Raw genomic sequence first — 18228 nt, 5'->3', positions numbered from 1 at the left:
CAAACCAGTTTGTGTCCCACTACCACCCCCACTCACTGCTTGGTGCACTGATTATTTGGGAGTGTGCCCTTGGCCCCTTTAAATGATCCCTAATTACAGAATAGATGAACATTGATGAGATCATTAGCTACAAAACCAAGCAGAAAGCTAATGTTAGTTCTAGAAAATTGGTGTGTGCTGAGAAAAAGTACACTGTGCCCTGACAAACATAATAATCATAATCAAAATAATGAATAACCAAATAATGATCGGACAGACCATGAAATTGTGATTCAGGCCTTTACCAAACCTTCTAGATGAGTTAGTTTCTTATGATGTATGGCACAGCAAAGTAGAAGCTAAGGACAGAAAATACTCACTTCTATTTCACCACAACTTAAAGTCCCACTGTGGAGTTGTGGAGTTGTTATTGTAATGAACACATAGGAAGTTCTTGTGGTCATGCATTGACTCTTTTTTAAGCTTGTTTGTTTTAGTGGCACATTAAAGGTACAGCCCCAATGAAATAATAATAAAAAAAGAATATATGGGACTGTGCATATTGTTTAAAACTGATTTTGATGGTCTACAAACCTCCAAAAGCCTTCCTTTAATTGTAAATGGTTTAAAGACAAAAAGTCAAATTTTAATTTTCTTTTTTAATTATTATTTTTTTTATCTTTCTTTTCACTTTCTCTTTTTGAAATTTACTATGTAAGCACATTTTTAAAGGCAATGTCCTCATATTAAGTGTGATGCCATTAGCACATTTTGGCTGGATTTTAAACTGTGCTCACATAAACTGGTTGTTGAAATTGAATCTGAGCCCATGCGGTGATTTCCACTACAGTGCCATAACTTTATTTTGATGCTTTACCACTTACGGACCCACAGAGTTTAGCTATTGAGTTTTGATTTTTTGGCCCACACTTTTTTGTGTATATCGTTGATGGTGGAATCACCAAAGCTTCTGTAAACTTCAAAACATTGTTTTAACATTTTTTTAAACAATAAACTTACACAGTTTCTCTCAGGGTAAAGGACCTTTTCATGTCTTTACTTCTCAGGAGAAGTACCCTCTTTTTAAACCTGCATGTGAATAACCTGTTGCAAATTGTTGTTTTGAACATGTTGCTGAAGTCAAATGTGAAGTTAAGATGTTTTTTTTTTTAAAAAAAGTATTTAGTTTCATTATTTTATAAGCTGCCTTTGCACCACTCTCAATTTGGGGTTAAAATGATTTCCAAACCATCACAATATATTTCAATTAACATTTAGCACAGCCTCCAAATACCTTTGGATCTGGGGTTGGACATAACCCCTGATAAAATTACATTCAAGCATCTGCAGTGAGAATAATGGTTAACTGAATCCTTCCTGTTTGTGGCATCCAGAAGCTTGTGAAAATACTGCTCTTTTGCGCTAATGGGAGACAAGAACTAATACTTGGATTGATTTCTACAACTTTTCAATCACTCAGGTGTCATAACTATGTTATTGTAATCAGAGAGAGGTTGCTCTGTCACTTGGTACATGTCTTTCTTGAGATTTCACTAAATTATTGACAGAGAATGACATCTTGATATGAATGATGGTTATTGTAACACGTAGCACGAGGATTCATTCTGCTCTCTCTGTCTCTCTGCTGTTAATTTAATTTATCCCCAGTGTGACTCCACTATCACACCCACTGCAATTGTCTTTCATGGTGGTAACAGCAATTAAACTAAAGTTGTGACCTTGAGAAACCATTAATTTTTATCTTGAGATAAAGAGATAATTCAGTCAGGATCTTGAGATTAGGTGAGTTAAAAAGCATGTGGAACAATGACTGAGCACAGGACTCCTGAGGTCACACATTTAGGGCTAAAATGAAGCTTGATTGTCCGCTAACTTCTTGTTTAATGACCAACTTTTTACAAGGTCAAGAAAAGTTCTTAGTTATTACAATTTGTGATCTTACCAAAGATGATTTTTTTTTGTAAAATCCAGCTTCATGAAAACACAATTATCAAAGCTGTGAAGGACATAATACATGATAGTGCTGTCATGAATCACAATATTTCATCCTAACAACTGCTTTTAAAGGAAAATAATGCAAATTAACAACATGTCTTTAAAACACATAATTTGATGGTGTCATTTCAGGTCCCTTAAGAGTGGGCTTCACCACAGGCTTCTGTGGGAATTTGTCAGCCTTCACGAGCAGATTCATTCTCTGACAGGAAGTTGAGCCAGCATGTGCGGAGTGTGAATTCAGCTCAGCAAGTGTGCCAATTGTAATCAGTAATATGCAGACCTCCTGCTGTTCTAACAAAGGGAGGGTGGTAAGATTGTTTTGTGAAGGCTTCAAAAGAAACCAAAATTGATCTGTGACCAAGGGTCCTTAAGGTTTTTGCACCATGTCTCCTACGTGGTCCCATGTCTTATGTGCTGGTTTGAGCCCCAGAAGCTATTTTTAGACAGAGTCCCATGATACTGGCAAAGCCTTGAGATGTATGTGCAAAGGCTTGTAGGAATAAATATGTTGTATTGTTTGTTAATATGGACAGCATGGGCCAATGTTTTCAGAGGACAGTGCCCTGAGCCATATGCTTTTATCGCTTTAGTGCAGCACAATTGGTTTGACCTAAAAGACACACACACACACACACACACACCCACACACACACAAACACACACAAACACACACACACACACACACACACACACACACACACACACACACACACACACACACACACACACACACACACACACACACACACACACACACACACACACACACACACAGATATGACAACACACTGCACAGTTGTTCTCCGGCTTGCTGGGATTCAGTGGATAACAGGAAAGCCCCGGCAGGAAACACTTTGGTTCAAAACAACACAAATTGTCTCTGATTCTTTCTTCTTTTCCACCCTTACCTTACACAACAACAGCTTCCATAGTGAAACCTCAGATATACATGCAACATGGCAGGCAAATCACATCAACATCTCTCAGGGTTGCCTACTCCTGTTATTAAAGAACAGATTGTTGTAGCGTTTGCCATGAAGTCTGAGCCCGTTCAGCATCGGCAATACTGTCTACAAACCATGTTTCATCTGCTAATTTCCACAATAATGAGCTCATTTGAATTGAACTGAACAGAAAGTAATTTGAATCAAACAAAATTAAACTGAATTTAATCAACATAATTTAATTCTGCTTCTGATTTGAACACAGCTGTGGTAGAAAATCACAAATGACATAAAAGTTATTGTCAATAGATTAACCTAACAGACATGATCATCATTTGTGTGAGGAAATACAAAGGGAGAAATAATAATAACACATGTCAGTCATAACACCGATTTAATACCAACTGACGTTTTAAATGCTGCATTTTGTTATCATGGCAACCTGTCCGTTTAGTATTCATGTCATGAACCAATTTTTCCCATTAACCGGCATTCAAGACCTGAAATGAAAGCTCCAGTTTGCTGTGTAATATTGAAAATGCAACAATTCCTTGGGAAATGAAAGAAAATAAATGAGGGGTTTGAACCGCAGAAATACAATACATGAAAGAATGAAAAAAACAGCAAGTTGTTAATATTCAGTATTTCTGTCTTTCACATCTTAAAAGGAAACAGGAAATAGCTGTGTTGCTTTTCTTCTTCCTTTAATTCTATGCTCTGCATTTTTCAGTGGTTGACTTTACATAATAAAAACAGTCAATATGTCATTAGACGGTACAGTTGGGTGGTGTGTAGGTTCAGCTTGGGGTCAATGTGGATATTAACTGTCTCATTTCTCATTCTGTTTTCACTGCTCAGCCACTCATGAAATCCAATACGTGCAGCCAACAGTTGACGGTGGGTTGTTTAACACCTGACCCCTGAAAAATGACGAGGAGGATGAAGAGGATCGAAACATGTGAAGATAAATCTGTGGTGCAAATTTGACCAATGGTGATGTTGATGCAGCCGTCATCTTTTAGTGGACTGTCTATGTAAGCGGCATCTACAGTAGATAGGGGCTGTACAGTGCTGTTAACCGAGGGATCATGGCAGATCAAAGGGTTAATTGACTGTTCAGCCTCCATGCTGTTGGGATCAAACACTTTCAAGTCTCATGATCACAATCAAAATGTTTCTAAGCAAGCTGCAGATGGATCCTCCCAGCAAGGTCACTGCTGCCACAGCTTTGGATTAGGCTTGATTTCTTATAAGAATCAGAGTAAATCTGTATGTCAGTATTAACATGTGAAGTAAGATATGAGTCATGTGTGGTTAATGTATTTTATGTAACAGAAAAGGTCTGTGTTAATATCAGTTTAAACCAGTCTAAAAGGTTTGTATCAGTAGTATTCTCCCTTGTGTAACATAGACACTACTTTGTTATAAGGCATGTGAATGTTCACATTGCAATCTGAGCGTGCAGTGGGATTATTTCATGCATAAGAAAGCACAAAGTAAATGTTTAAAGAGCACTGAAGGCATGTTGTAACACTGACCTTCATGAAGGACACTGGAATTATGTAAACTCTGAGGATGCTTCAGCAATGCATGTTGGGGATTTACATGGTAAGTCAACTAAATGATTAAACGCTGTTGGCCTTGCCTGGAGTGGAGCAAGATATCATAAACACTAGGGGCCAAGCCCAAACCTAGGAGGGTCTGGAGGCATTCTGGTTGTTTATATGCGATGTATAATACAGAGTTAAAGTTTTGAAACTTTGTGCACCACGTGGGGCAAAATGTGAGTTGAGTGACAAATTTATTCTTTGGAGCCTTAAAAAACTTTTTATTGTTCTTCTACTGTCACCATTATTCTGAAACAAAACTGAAAAATACGACGATAAATACTCTGAAAATGATGAAGAGGTAAGTCAGTTAATGTTTTTAGAGTTCAGAGTAAGTTTTTAATTGTCAGTACTCATCACATAAAGATACACGAAAGCAGTATTGGTAGTTGCAGATTTGTCTCTTAAGTCTGCAAGCAGACTTTGTCTAGAGGTATGACAACATGAGAAGCTGGTTTTTAATACAAAAATGCAGAATTTGAACAGTTAATTGCATTTTAATCGGACGTTTAAAGTTGTGTTTCGCTATTCAAAATGGTCTTTAAGCCCCTAAATATTAATACTGTGAATCAGTTCTTTCCCGTTGCTTACCAGCCACTTACTATATCAGCCTCCTGTTTGTTGCATGAGATTCGGCAGATGATACAACAGTCGTTTACTAGCAGGGCTCCAAGAGTGTCTCAAGTGCCTTGTTTTTTCAAGATTCCACATCATTCAGCATGGCTGGAGCGCTTCTTTGCTAATGGAGATTGAGTTTAGCTCTGAGTGAATCTTTGTATTTTTGCACCCCGGCAATCAAACTCAGTGCACAGTTCCATCTGGTGGAAATGTCTCAGAACAGAGGCTCCAGCTGTTGTCCATTCTCTGCTTGTACTTGTTGCAGTTTTGCTTCATTTGCTGGACTATGCTTGAAGTATCCAACCAGTTTGTCACATCTTGACAACATATTCTCAAAACCACAGTCACAGACTGATGCAGCAATAGACCTTTCTGAACCGTCTGCAATGAACAGCATGTGTTGGTATGACAGGAGTTTTGCTGTTGCTACCATATTTCACCTACTGTCTGTGCCAAGTTTCACTTTGCTTTCAATTTCTAACTCTTCACCAACTTGTGCTTGTCACATGTTGCTGTATGGTCTTCTATATGTCACCCATTAGCAAAGGAGTAAAACGTCCAATCAGTGTTAACATGGTGCGCAGCTGTTCTGAGATAATTCTAAAAACACCATGAAGTCCAGTGATCCCAGGTTAACAAGACAGCGTTTACTCTTATCAACATTTCTATTTTGGGTTCTTTCTCTGTTCAATACAAGGGTGTCAAAAATTTCAATTGCAGCAGTAGCAGGGTTACCATGGTGCAAGAAAAGGGACTTATTCTTCCTCTTTTTTTTCAAGGTTAGAGGGAACCAGTGGTTGTTTCTTTTAGCATTCAGCAACACACATTTGATATGTTTCCCAAAAACTCACTTGGTTGGAACTACGTCTCTCTCTGTTAACATCTCCTCCATATTATTGATTACTTTGGCGACATGTCCTGCTCCATCTACAGTGTGATTAGTCGCCTGGAGCACAGACACTTACATCTTTCTGAAAACACAGCAAGTAAAGCAAGTTTGGACAAGTTAGAACAACAGTAGGCTAACATTAGCAAGCTCACAGTTAGAGAACTCTCTGCAACAAGAACATTCACCAACCTGATACCAATGAGAGCTTCTGTTTTCAGCAGATGAGGTTTTGCGCTGGAAGCTAAATGTTCATTTCATTACTCCACAAGCTAATTAGCAAGCTGAGATGCAAGCCAGGGTGAGACAATGATGAGACCATCAAAACACAAACAACAATGGCTTGCCATTGGCTTGCGTTGTCCTCCAGCAAGTTTTGACTGAAAAAAAGACAGCATTGTTCCCCCGACTGAAAACTTTGTTCATCACTTTGTCCGTCCAGTCAGGGAGCTAATGAGAGGATTAGAGCTAAAGGTTACTGTTAGGCAAAAAGATTCAGGGCCTTTGGAGCAAACATCAGGGGCTGGAGCACTGTTAGCTGGGCCCTTGTTCCACTGATGCCCTGCTCTTTTTATCTCCATCACCTTGCACTGATACATTTTGTATGAGCTTTAAATCTTCTCTACTTAATTGTTAAGTCTTAATATTTTCACAATAATTTAACACTGATTAAAATATGAAATGTACAAAAGAAACAAAACTGGCTTGTCTCGTCTTTTCTGCATATGCAAGCATACATCTCATCATCTGTGGCTCCTCATCTCTAAATCTTCTTTTTTTCTACAATGTTTGCTTTTGTAAAAGCACCAGGTAGGAATCAACAAATACTCTTAAGAAGCACCAACTTGTTTCACTTTGATGGATGCCACCTGTACATGTGCAGGTGTGCGCTTGTCAGACCTGATTATTAGCACAATCAACACTGCCAAACTGCTATGTAAGGACCCCCGCTGGGCTCCATCTGTGAGTGAAGAAATAAAAATAAAACTCATGAAAAATAGGCTCATGAGATTTTAGCAATGTAAGGTTTTTTAATGCACTGAAAGAAAAATATGTAAATGTGTGTCAGGTCGTGAGCAGCGCCATCTGTAGTTACACTGGATCTTCATATACAACCCTTTATTACGACTATCTATGACTTGTACACCTCAACATGCAAAACATGCCTCACAATTAATAAGAAACAGGTTTTTGAATGTAGCAAACTGTAGAGATACACTGTAGAGCGTAAAGACAGTCTTTGATTTCCTGTCATCTGTGATCTGTCATTCCTGTACCTTTAACCCACACTCCAGCTGAATACCTCCCCAGTGAAGACACACATTTAGTGTTCAACACTAATTACATCAGGTTTAACACCACTGTTTGAGCCCTAATGTTTATTTATACAATACTTAGTTCCAACCAAGTAATTTGATTGGTTAGGACGTGCTGATACAGAATACAACAGCTAAGGAAGTTTAAAGCAGGCGGTCTCTGTGTGTATTTAGACCCCTCAAGGGACTGTCAACAGATGTCTGTTTTGCTGGATGCACAATGAATAGACATAATACAAGGTAGGTGGTTTGCATAAGCCTGTAGTCACACAAAGTGTGCATACAAATATTTACACATTTAGGGCCTGATCTACTAAGATCAAAATAATGAGTGCTGAATTTTGTGAAAGAACTAAAAAAATGCATGTACTAGAGGGTGTTCGTCCTAGCAGGTGATCCATTAGGACGGCATGTGCAGTTCATAACAAACCACCCTATTTAAATGAGGATTTAGCACTTGCTACTTGCCGTCACCATGGAGAGTATGGGAAAGTAGAGTAACTGTTAATGACAAATGGAGTTTGAAACAATGGAGTTGGAGAAATCAGACTGACAGGATACAGGTTATTGCATAAGTGAGAGCTGTATCCAATATGGCGTGCCACCTTCACCGTAACACTCGAGCCATCGTTGCACACACGAAACAGCTGGTTAGTGCTGTGTCTGGGCAGACAATGGCTGTCACTACTGGCATCAGTCCAAAGGTCTTTCAGTGGCAGTTGTCTTTCAATTGAGTTGCTGGCAGATGACAAGAGAGGTTCATCTCCTGTGCTCTCCAGAGAGCGCAGGAGATGAACACTCATTAGAGACGGGTGGAGACCAGCCTCGCCTGTGAAAACACAAAGCCCCAGTTACAACATCAAAGCTCAAAAATGGAATTGTTGTATAGATGGTATGTCTCCGATATCTTTATTTCTGACAGTCCTAATATGTCGATGCGTGCACAGAAGATTCCCTCTCTCCTTCATCTGTCATTGCAGCTGTGACCCCTTGGTGCCACAGTGACTACCACGGCTGCTAACAGTTTCAGTTTCGATAAATTATTCTGCAGGCACTAAATGATTATATTTGCATCTCTTCCTCCCAGAACTTTGCACATTCAGATGATCTGCTTAAGTTCTGTAAATTCATGATAGCTAACACGCTAAATGGATTGCACATGCTATTTTGCTCCTTTGACAGGTGCAATCTTAACCTACCCGGTTAGTAAATCAGCTTTGCATTATTATCAAGAATATTCAGCTTATGACTTTTGTTTCTCCATAATCACTTGTAATAATCTGATAACTTCACTGGACTGTACTTATTGCCTGGATCAACAGGACATGTGTCAAATGAAAATAAGTCACCATCTAAATAAGATTCTGTTTAACTCCATCCTAAAACACTTTAGCTGCTACACTACAGCTTTAGCTAAACCTGGTTGGTAGTTTCTTCAGTTCAAGTTATCCTCAGTGTTAATGCACTGTGTGAAGGTGTAAAAATGTGTTGGCATCAACACCTCTCCTTTGTCCTGTTCAAGATCCACTCTGACTGTCCTGAACTTCTTCTCCACTGGTGGAATGGCGGGTTCATGCTGCCAAGTTTTCACCTTCTTCTGACACACCCGCTGCCCAGCCTGTGTTGTCTCCAACCTCCACGCCCCAGCTGTGAGTCCCTGAGAGAAAACCGTCAGATCTGCAAAGATCTCTGGAGCTCCACTCTGTGATCCTGTGCTGCTCTATTGACCCATCAGAGGTTGTGGTCAGTATGTGATTTTGAGTCTTTGCAGCTGGGATACACTTGGTGCTGAAGGTCCAGGCAGAATAGCTAAAGCTTCTCAGGGTGAGTTTACAGCCAAGTTCTCCTTTTACAAAGTGGACAATCATGTGTTTGTTTATCCCTACAACAGCTCTCAAGGCAGTCTTTACAGAGCCCATGGCTACATGTAAGGGGGACTGAATTGTCGAGAGCTCACAGCAGACAGGACCGTCAAGACCTTTCTCTGACTAGGGAACGATTTTCTGTCTGAGTGATGGGAAAGTCTGAAAAAAGGAGTCAGTTATGGCTCCACTCCCTCTCGTTACAAATGCACTTTACTTTGACTCTTAAAAAGAATAACAAAATCAAATCTTGTGTGTGGGATGTCAGCAGGTGAAGGAAGCTTTGCTCTTATTCTCCAGTTTTCTCTCCTGAAGCTGAGCCCACTCCAAAGGAACTAATGGTTTTGATTTTTTCATTTTGCCTGTCTTTAGTTAGAAAAACTCTGTTTCCTTCTTTATCTGAGGTTAGAAAGAAGCTTTGTCAGATCTACTGGGCTCAATACTGAAGCTGGAAAAATAGATGTTTCACTACCACTCATTCAGCTGTCATTGCCAAAGGGAATCTAGATTTTTAGCATGCTGAGCTGTAATGTATTGTGAAAATACAGAAAAATATTTCAGAGCCCTAAAATCTGGAACAAAGGTTACTTCAGACAATGAGACTTCAGTCCAGGTAAAAGGTTTTCTTAAACTTTGGTTTAATAAAACTCATTTCCAAGTTATTTAACTTAAACCGCCTCCAGGTTTGAATCCAAAGGCCACCAACAACTGGCAGCTTTCCTCTTTGGGATGCAGAGGCTTGCTGTGGTTAGCACAGCTGTCTCAAAGGAAGAATGTTTCTGGTTCAAATCCTTGGGCAGCAGGAGCCTCTGTGTGTTGCATGTTCTCCCCATGCATGCCCAATGACAACTAACACAATGAGCAGGGACAAAAAAAAAAAATCTGGGGCTCTGCCCAGGCCTAGAAATACTCTTTGATACAGAGAGCCTTAAAGGCTGCAGCTGATTTATAATCAAAATAAAAGATACAGAATTAAACAGAAAAATGAAAACTTTCAACAGTCTCAGAGTGGTGTGGGAATGTCTGAGAGGCTTTGAAAAGAGACTGGGTGAGAACATATGCAGAAAACCATCTGACCAACCAGTCTGTGTCACAGGCTTTACTTTACTGGAGCTCAAAGCCGGCATGAATTATCATAGCTGTGAAATTATTCTGGCCACCACTATTACACTGGGCTCATATAACAGAATCTCTAAAATGTAAAGCCAGTGATTGTCAGCAAAGTTCAATGCAATCGCACAGGAGCAAATGAAGGTCATATTTTTTTAATCAGGACCTCTTTTTTTTTTTTTTTTTTTTTTTTTTAAATAAGAGCTGTGTGTTTAACTTAAGATAATTTAAATTTGAAAGATGTTAAGTTAAAGGTAGGGTCTGCAGGAATTTTGTGACTTATTACACAACATTCAAACTGGGCTCCTCCTCCCTGGCACAGTGCTAGCGGCAGCACTCACCCACAGCCTCCAACCAAAGCTAGGTGAACACACTCACCAGCCCAGTAACTATCTGCAGCATTGCATTTCTACGTGGGAAAGACTCGGGAGCCGTGCACCTGACTTAGCATGTTAGCACAAGCTAACCACTGAGTTATTGGGCACATACCTGCTTAGCAGAAAGCCAACTCACATCGCTCTTCATCCTGTGCTGCTCTCCAAGTGCCCAAAAGTGAGCGAAAGTCGAGTCAAGCTTCACCCTCGTTTAGCAAAAAGTTTTATCTGTTTGGCGTTTCATTTCACTTTGGTTGTGTTTTTAATGCTTAATGCTACATCCACTATCGCAGCCGCTCAGGATAGCTTATTCCACTCACTAATCAACATGCAAAGTCACTTGCTCACTGGGGGCGCTGTGATTGACTGAGGTGACTACGCTTACTCTCTGCTCAGAAACGTCCCAGTACAACCAAAATGTCAACATACAGGCAGATGAACGGGTTGAGACAGACACGAGCACTGACATACATGTATAGAGGCCCGTAAGAGATGGTTGAGCAGGATTAATTCAGTAAAAGCTGACATTTTATTTCTTAAGGAAAATACTGCAGACTCTGACTTCAGGTTGTTTGCTAAATATTTTATTAAAAAAAATTTGGACAAAAGTACAATTGATTTTCTGCTTCTTTTTTTTTAACTTAATGTCTAAAATGATAGATGTTGTATTTTTGCTGAATGAATCATGAGAGGGCTCAGGTTCCATATAATATGATATGACATGATAAAAAAAATATATGATACAACATGACATGATGCGTTGCAGTAGGATTGGACACAGTATGGTACAGCACTGTAAGATCTAATGTTATAAGGTTTGGTATGATCATAGTAAATACATAAATAAATGTGAAAAAACACAATGAATAAGAAATGAACAAAAAACTGAATTTCAAATGGCATAGAAGCTTCTGCTAAAGAAAAAACCCTTGATCCTTAAAGATATTCTTCATTATAATCTAACTGTAGACCTATTCTTTTTATATTGCTGACTTTTAGTACAAACTTAAATTTATGGAAAGTTAGAAATCTACAAGGAACTTTCAAAACCTGGATTTTAATGGCTTTTACTGACCTGTAAAGCAAAAGTTAAAGATTCTTTCACCACAATCAAAGCTACAAGTAGTTCCCTCATAGTAAAGGGCAAATCTTAGGACTTGTCAGGAACAAGTACGATCTTGTTTATGTCACTGTACTTTTCAGTTCATCATCCAGATGGAACAGCAGTGTCGCATTAGCCTGTAATACACCCAAGGTTTTTGTGACCGCTGTAGCACATCTGTTAGAGAGCAGGTGATGTGTGAATGTGAATGTGAATGCAGGTACGAGTGCATTTGTAATCCAGAGGTCTGCCAGAAGCACAGAAGAGAGACAGAATTACCATCTGTTAGTCCTCTGCCAACATCCAACACAGCACTAACCATCTTCCTCATGCATAATTACCCTCAAACACACTCCATGAGGCTGATTCTTCTTCAGGAGATCGCCTCAGTCGTTTCCACGGCTCACTCATAAAGCCTGATTTAGCAGCAGATTACAGAGCTGGATTAACACAACAGACTGCAGGGAATCGCTTTAAAAGCAAACTCCCGGTCAGAGCAGAACAGCTTCCCCTAAAGACTGGGGTCTCGCTTAAGTTAGACTACACTGAGCTCTGCTTTGGGATGACTTACAGTTGGCATGTTGCCAATGAATTTTTTACTCTGAGCAATCAGTTCCTTCACATGCTCGACTTCTTTTTCATGTTCTAAGTCATTTCCATAATTGAAATTTGTTATAGCGGGTGCAGATTGATTCTCTTTGATTGGAATATTTCAGTCATATCCAGGAGAATCAGTGTTTCTGTGGAGAAGGAGCTCTGTAGAACATTTATGATCTCAGTAAGTCAAGTCACATACTGCTGCTACTGTAGCAGTGCTGTCTGCAGGCCAGAACATCCTGCAAGGAGAGTCTCTCTTTCCCTCTTACACGGAGCATGTCTTTCTGTCTAGACATTTTCCATGTGCAGAGATACAAGGAGGCTGGAGAAAGCTTTCTCTGACACGCTGACAAGGGTACATGCTGATTTTTCTGTTGTTTCAACACTAGTCCTGGTTTCAAGCTCAGTGGAGGGCTCGCCTAATTTGATGTCAGACACAGAAACAGGGACAAAGCGAATCTGCTGAAGACCTAACTGAAGAAGATACAGAGATGAAGAATGGCAACAAATGAAGGGAAGGAAAGGAGCATGACAAGGTTGTTTGGTATGCTCCTCCTGCTCTTTGTATATATATACCAGCTTTCTTTTATCAGATGGGAAAACGTCTCAGGGCTTGCTTTTCTCCTTCTGTCTTTCCTCCCTTTCCTCTCTTCCTTTCTCTGTCAGTTTCAAAGCTTTTCCTCTTATCTCCAGATCTTCATTCTTCTCCATTTTATCCCTTCCTGCGTCCTCCTTTAATTCTTCAGGCAGTCAAAGGCAGAACAGACAGCATGCTCAGAGAACAAAACAGAGGATGCTGTCAGAGAAAGTGAGCCTCAACATTTCACCTCTTGTCTTTTCTCATTTCTTTCTTTTCCATTCCTGTTTCATTCGCTAATCTAATGGCCCACCTGATTTTCTCTTTCTGTTTCGTTAGCCTCTCCTCTCCTCTCCTCTCCTCTCCTCTCCTCTCCTCTCCTCTCCTCTCCTCTCCTCTCCTCTCCTCTCCTCTCCTCTCCTCTCCTCTCCTCTCCTCTCCTCTCCTCTCCTCTCCCTGGGACCTTCTGCAGTGTCGAGGAGTGATATATCATTCCCCTGGGCTTTCAGGGAGGCAGGTCGCTGTTAAGGCTGTAGGTTCTCTGGTTTGTTGATATACCGATAGCCAGAGGAGATTTTTTTCTGTTGTTCAGGTGTCCCTCTCCTCTCCTCTCTGTGTGTTTTTGACCATGTGTGTATGTGTGTATGCTGGAGGCTATAAAGTTTTCATATGGCATCTCAAGATGTGCTCATTACCATTCAAAGCATTTACAGTAATGTATTTGCATGCAGGAACCATGCAAGCACAAATATGTAACATGCATGTTCTGCAGTGTACATCTTAGCATGTTACACACACACGCACACACACACACAAATCCAGGCATGCTCAGGGGTATGGATGACTCATTAACTCAGCCACTGCCATGCATCCCTGATTAAATTGATACCGATAGATGGAGCAGGAGGGAAAACAACCTTTCCTGTACTCTCCCTTGAATTTCTCTCTCACCCGCTCCAACACACACAACACACACACCCTCCCTCTCTCTCACACTATCTCTCTTTCTGCTCGCTCACACTGCCTCAGCATCTCGCAGCCACCGGCAGCACTGACAGTGAGCAAAGAGACACTGTTTCCACACACGGCACGGAGTGGAGCCAGCACTGACGCGCAAACACACCAAAACACACACACACACACACATGCAGAGTGGGGAAACGGGAGGTGGACGCAGGCTCCAGCTGTAGAATGTCCACCGGCTGCAGTCAGACATGTAGGAGGAGGAGGTGCTCTGATCGGCGTTCCATGTCCGTTTCAGTCCTCTAAGCACCTCCCATCCCCCCTGAACGCTCGCTCCCTGGCTCTGCGGCTGCTGAGGGGCTGGCTGGAATGACCCAGGCGAGCAGGAGACACAAGGAGATGCGCTAGACGGGGCTGCCAGCCGGGAGGACTCTCTGATCCTTGATCCCTCTTCCTCTTCTCCAGACTGAGATATACAAGGCAGACCTCTGATCTGCCCCACAGATGCATGCCCATATAGGAGGGCATGGCTGTGTAGACCGAGGGTCTCCATCAATCACAGCCACAGATAGGTGGACCACCACAGAGACACACAGGTAAGAAGCTCCACAGCTGGGCTGCATTTCCATTTCTATCGATTAGAGATGGTTTGAATGAGTGGACTGAGTGACAGGACTTTTCTCTTGAAATCACTGCTATGTTCATCTGTTGGATTGAATATTCTGTGAATTTTCTGCTCTGTGTGTGTGCCTTGTTTGTGTTCAGCTGCTGTGCTGCTGTGCTGCATGGTCATTGATTAAAAGAGATGGGTCCGTGGATGAGCACTGTGGCAGCATGATAATGGAATATGTCTCCTGGAGGACTTGGTCCGATATCCATCAGATGTCTGGGGAATGTCGGAGCGAATAGAAAAGGTACAACAGTGAGGTAGCAAGAGCAAAGAGAGAGAAAAAAGAGGCAGACAGAGGGACTGAAAGTAATTGGCATTTCACATAATTCATGTGAGAGCCATATTCAGTGGGCTGCTTTTTCACTATTCAGCCGTGCTCTTTCCTCTGTGCTTCATTTGTAATTCATACGCTCACCCCTCACTCCATATCTCCACATTTAGCCAGTTTTTCTGTTGAAGTCTGAGGCTGTTTTTGAGCAGGGTGTCAGGGTAGCTGAGAGGGTTTGTGTTGAAGAAATGCTGTGTTGGAGTTTGAAGAAAAGGGGCGCTTACTGTAAAGAGGGAAGAGCCCATGGGGGTGAGGGTTAGTGCTCCCAAGCCAAACAGGATGGAAGTTAGGATGGAAGCCTGAGGAAGGAGAGGGGGCTGTGATTTGAGTGTTACACCCACAGAAACACATGTTGGAGCTATGAGACATTTGGAGGTTGTGGGTGAAACTGAACGTTAAAGATGATGTGTGGCTTTTTTTAAAGGTTGGGACTTTTTGTTGGCTACTAGCAAAGAAAAAAATGCAAAGACCTGCAAAACAACAGGGATTTTCTAAGGTGAACCCACCACTAATATCTCAGTCTTGGAACCCATTAGCTCCTGTGCCAGGATGATAAATGTCTTTGAGAGTGGTGGCCAACTTTAAGGGGCTTTTGGTGTGGCCTGAAGTTAACCCCTTAGAGACTTCCAGCTACCATATCCATTTAAATTTATGACCCAACTGGCAACATCTGAAAAAAATGTTCAGAGAAAAATACTGGCTGCACTTTTCAACAGTTATCAACATGTAGAAATATCAACTAGAGCTACATTGCTGTGGGTTGGCCTCCAATGTGATGATTATCTGCGCCAATGTATGGCAATTTGAGGCAAATCTGCATCAGCACTTTTTTTTTAATCCAGCAGCCCATAAGAAGTTAAATTTAAGACTATGTTATTTTGCCTCAACACAGCCGTGCCTCTCTGTCTGCAGTCACTGCTCTGTCTCTAGCATTGTCCCACCCACAGTACCATGTGATTGGTGACACATAGAGCCATTTCTTTGAAAACTTGACTTACTGTAGAAAACCTCTGGGAGCTATTTATTTTTCAAGCTTTCATTTAACTTTATAAGACAGCTGCTTAGCCTGGGAGCTGTTTTTTAGCCAAATGCTTAAAGGCGTTTAAACAAAGTTAAGTGTTGGGATTTGCATTATCCCAAATTTTGATGTCAATATTTTCACTTTTTTTGCAAATGAATATTGGCCATAAATAGAGGTTATCTGCCTTCTTGGCTGCTGATTATCGGTATTGGTATTAGCCCCAAAATCAAAACAAAAAGGAACATATCAGTCCATCTCTAGTTCTGGTGTTGTACAGATCAGGTTCTGCCCTTTTTTGCATAGGCCACAAACACTACAGGACAATACTACCTGCAGAACCAACAGTAAGCAGAAGACTTCCAGCACAACATCCTACCCCTGACATGTTTTTGTGCAGAATCTGTAAACCAAATTACTTTAAAGCATCCATTCATGACTCAAATATGGTTACAGTGCCGTTCATTTCTGTTGATGTAAATGGCAGCAGCAGCAGCAGCAGCAGCAGCAGCCACAGAGTGCATCGAGAATGGTAGATGTTCTTATTCAGAGGTGCCTGTGGCTGAGAGAGATGAGCTGTCCGGTGCCGTTGCATGGAGCATACATCACCAAACACAGGGCTGTGGACCCGGGAGGAATCAACAGAAGGAAAGCCATTACTGAGATGACCAGGCTTTTCTGATCTGATCATGTGAAGGGGCAAGTTATGGAAGCAGTGGACAGGAAGCAAATGGAGGGAATGAGACAGGTGGAGCACAGAGAGGCAAGCTGGGCAGCCAGACAAGAAGAGAGCACTCTCTTTAAAGCCGTGATTAATTCTAGAGGCATGTGCATTCAGCATATGCCAGAAAATATCAATATTTTCCATTATGCATCATGCACAAGAGTGGATGCTGGCTGATTTAGAAGGTTGATTTTAAAAGCATTGCTGCATATCTGCGATATCTGGATGCCACTCAGTGTGACCGTGGTCGGGATGGTGCTTGATGGAGTGGAGATCTGTGGTTGATTGGGTGTTCTTTGCTGTAAATTCATGTGTGGGTTGACCGTGGGAGTTTTTATGACAGCAAATGTCCTCACAGACATCCGTGGACTGAATGAAAAAGTTTTCAGATAACTTCAGCCCGGGGAACTTGTGACTTTAGTTATGGCTACTTTCAGTTTTCCAAGTGTCTAAAATGCAATTAAAGGCTCATTATAGTCATGAAATCTGTTATTTGTGCTCATTGTTTTTTGTTTTTTTTACACACAGCTGCTCTTTTATCCTCTCTGTCAACTTTTGCTAAGTCATCAGAGGGAGCAAAACAGCCTGAAGGATGCAGGGTGGAACAAATCAACACAACTTGTATGGAGCAGCCTTTACAGAAGTGCAAAAACTTACAGAAAAATCATAATAACAGAGAAGCAAACAGGACCACCTCAAAGACCAAACACAGGCCAATCAGCATCAAATGTGGGGGTCTGATGCGCATATAAGTGGAGGTACTTGGTATATCATCGTAGCTCAGCAGTGGAAAATAAAAGCACATCAAAATAACAGACTTTGTATTTGATAAAACCTAGAGATTACACCAATTACACTAAAGGCGTTTTGACACAAGGGTATGGTGCATGTTATTTCTGTAGACCCACTCTTTTAAATCCTCATTATTTCAGGAATATAAGCAAATCGCAATGAAAGACTAAAATCACCATCTACTCTGCAAGTGTCTGTGCAACCAATTTGTGTTGAAGAAAATGCCTTAGAGTATACTACTAAACCCCGTTTGTGTGACACATGTTAGCTTTGCAATTTTAAAGCTAGTGTTGTTTATTTCAGTAGTGTAGAATCAAAGTACATCCCTGATGACGTCTGCCAAGTAGAAAGCTGTGATCCAGAGATTTTAAAAATGCATCAGTGGTGTCATGACAAGATACTCTCAGTCTCCTTCTTTCGAAATGAAGGAAAATATCAACAAATGCAAGAGAACATTTCATGTTTTTTTTCCATAAAAAAAGGATTTGTCAGGCATGAGACATCTACACCAATCAGATCTAACATTATGGGCTGAAACAGCGCTGACCTGACTGAACATCGATTCCACTACATCTTTGAACATAGCCTGCATGGTGGGACCTAGGTAGATGAGACTTATTTGTCCACAGGCCCTGAACGGGATTGAGAGCTGGGGAATCTGAAGGTCAACTCAACTTTGCCCTATCCCTCCAGCCCGCCACCTGTTACCATTGCTCCAGAGATCCAGTTCCCATGATCATGT

The 18228-nt window shown here is 41.1% G+C and overlaps 2 protein-coding genes across 3 annotated transcripts in view; one reads left to right on the top strand and one right to left on the bottom strand.

Annotated features, from left to right (window-relative positions):
* The window catches only part of LOC141793011 (uncharacterized), a 224007-nt gene that overhangs the window by 93777 nt on the left and 112002 nt on the right, over positions 1 to 18228 (bottom strand). The gene's annotated exons all lie outside the window — the stretch shown is intronic.
* Positions 14031 to 18228, top strand: part of frmpd3 (FERM and PDZ domain containing 3) — a 116074-nt gene continuing 111876 nt past the window's right edge. For both annotated transcript variants that reach the window (XM_074673293.1, XM_074673292.1), the window contains exon 1: positions 14031 to 14550. The gene's annotated coding sequence lies outside the window, so the exon portion shown is untranslated. The remainder of the gene's footprint in view (positions 14551 to 18228) is intronic.

Source organism: Halichoeres trimaculatus, unplaced genomic scaffold (genome assembly GCF_033239565.1).
Source record: "Halichoeres trimaculatus isolate MK-OKI-2021-1 unplaced genomic scaffold, fHalTri1.1 fHalTri1_scaffold_7, whole genome shotgun sequence".
NCBI lineage: Eukaryota > Metazoa > Chordata > Actinopteri > Labriformes > Labridae > Halichoeres > Halichoeres trimaculatus.
Note: the sequence above shows the minus strand (reverse complement) of the source record. Positions and strands in the feature narration are given on the sequence as shown.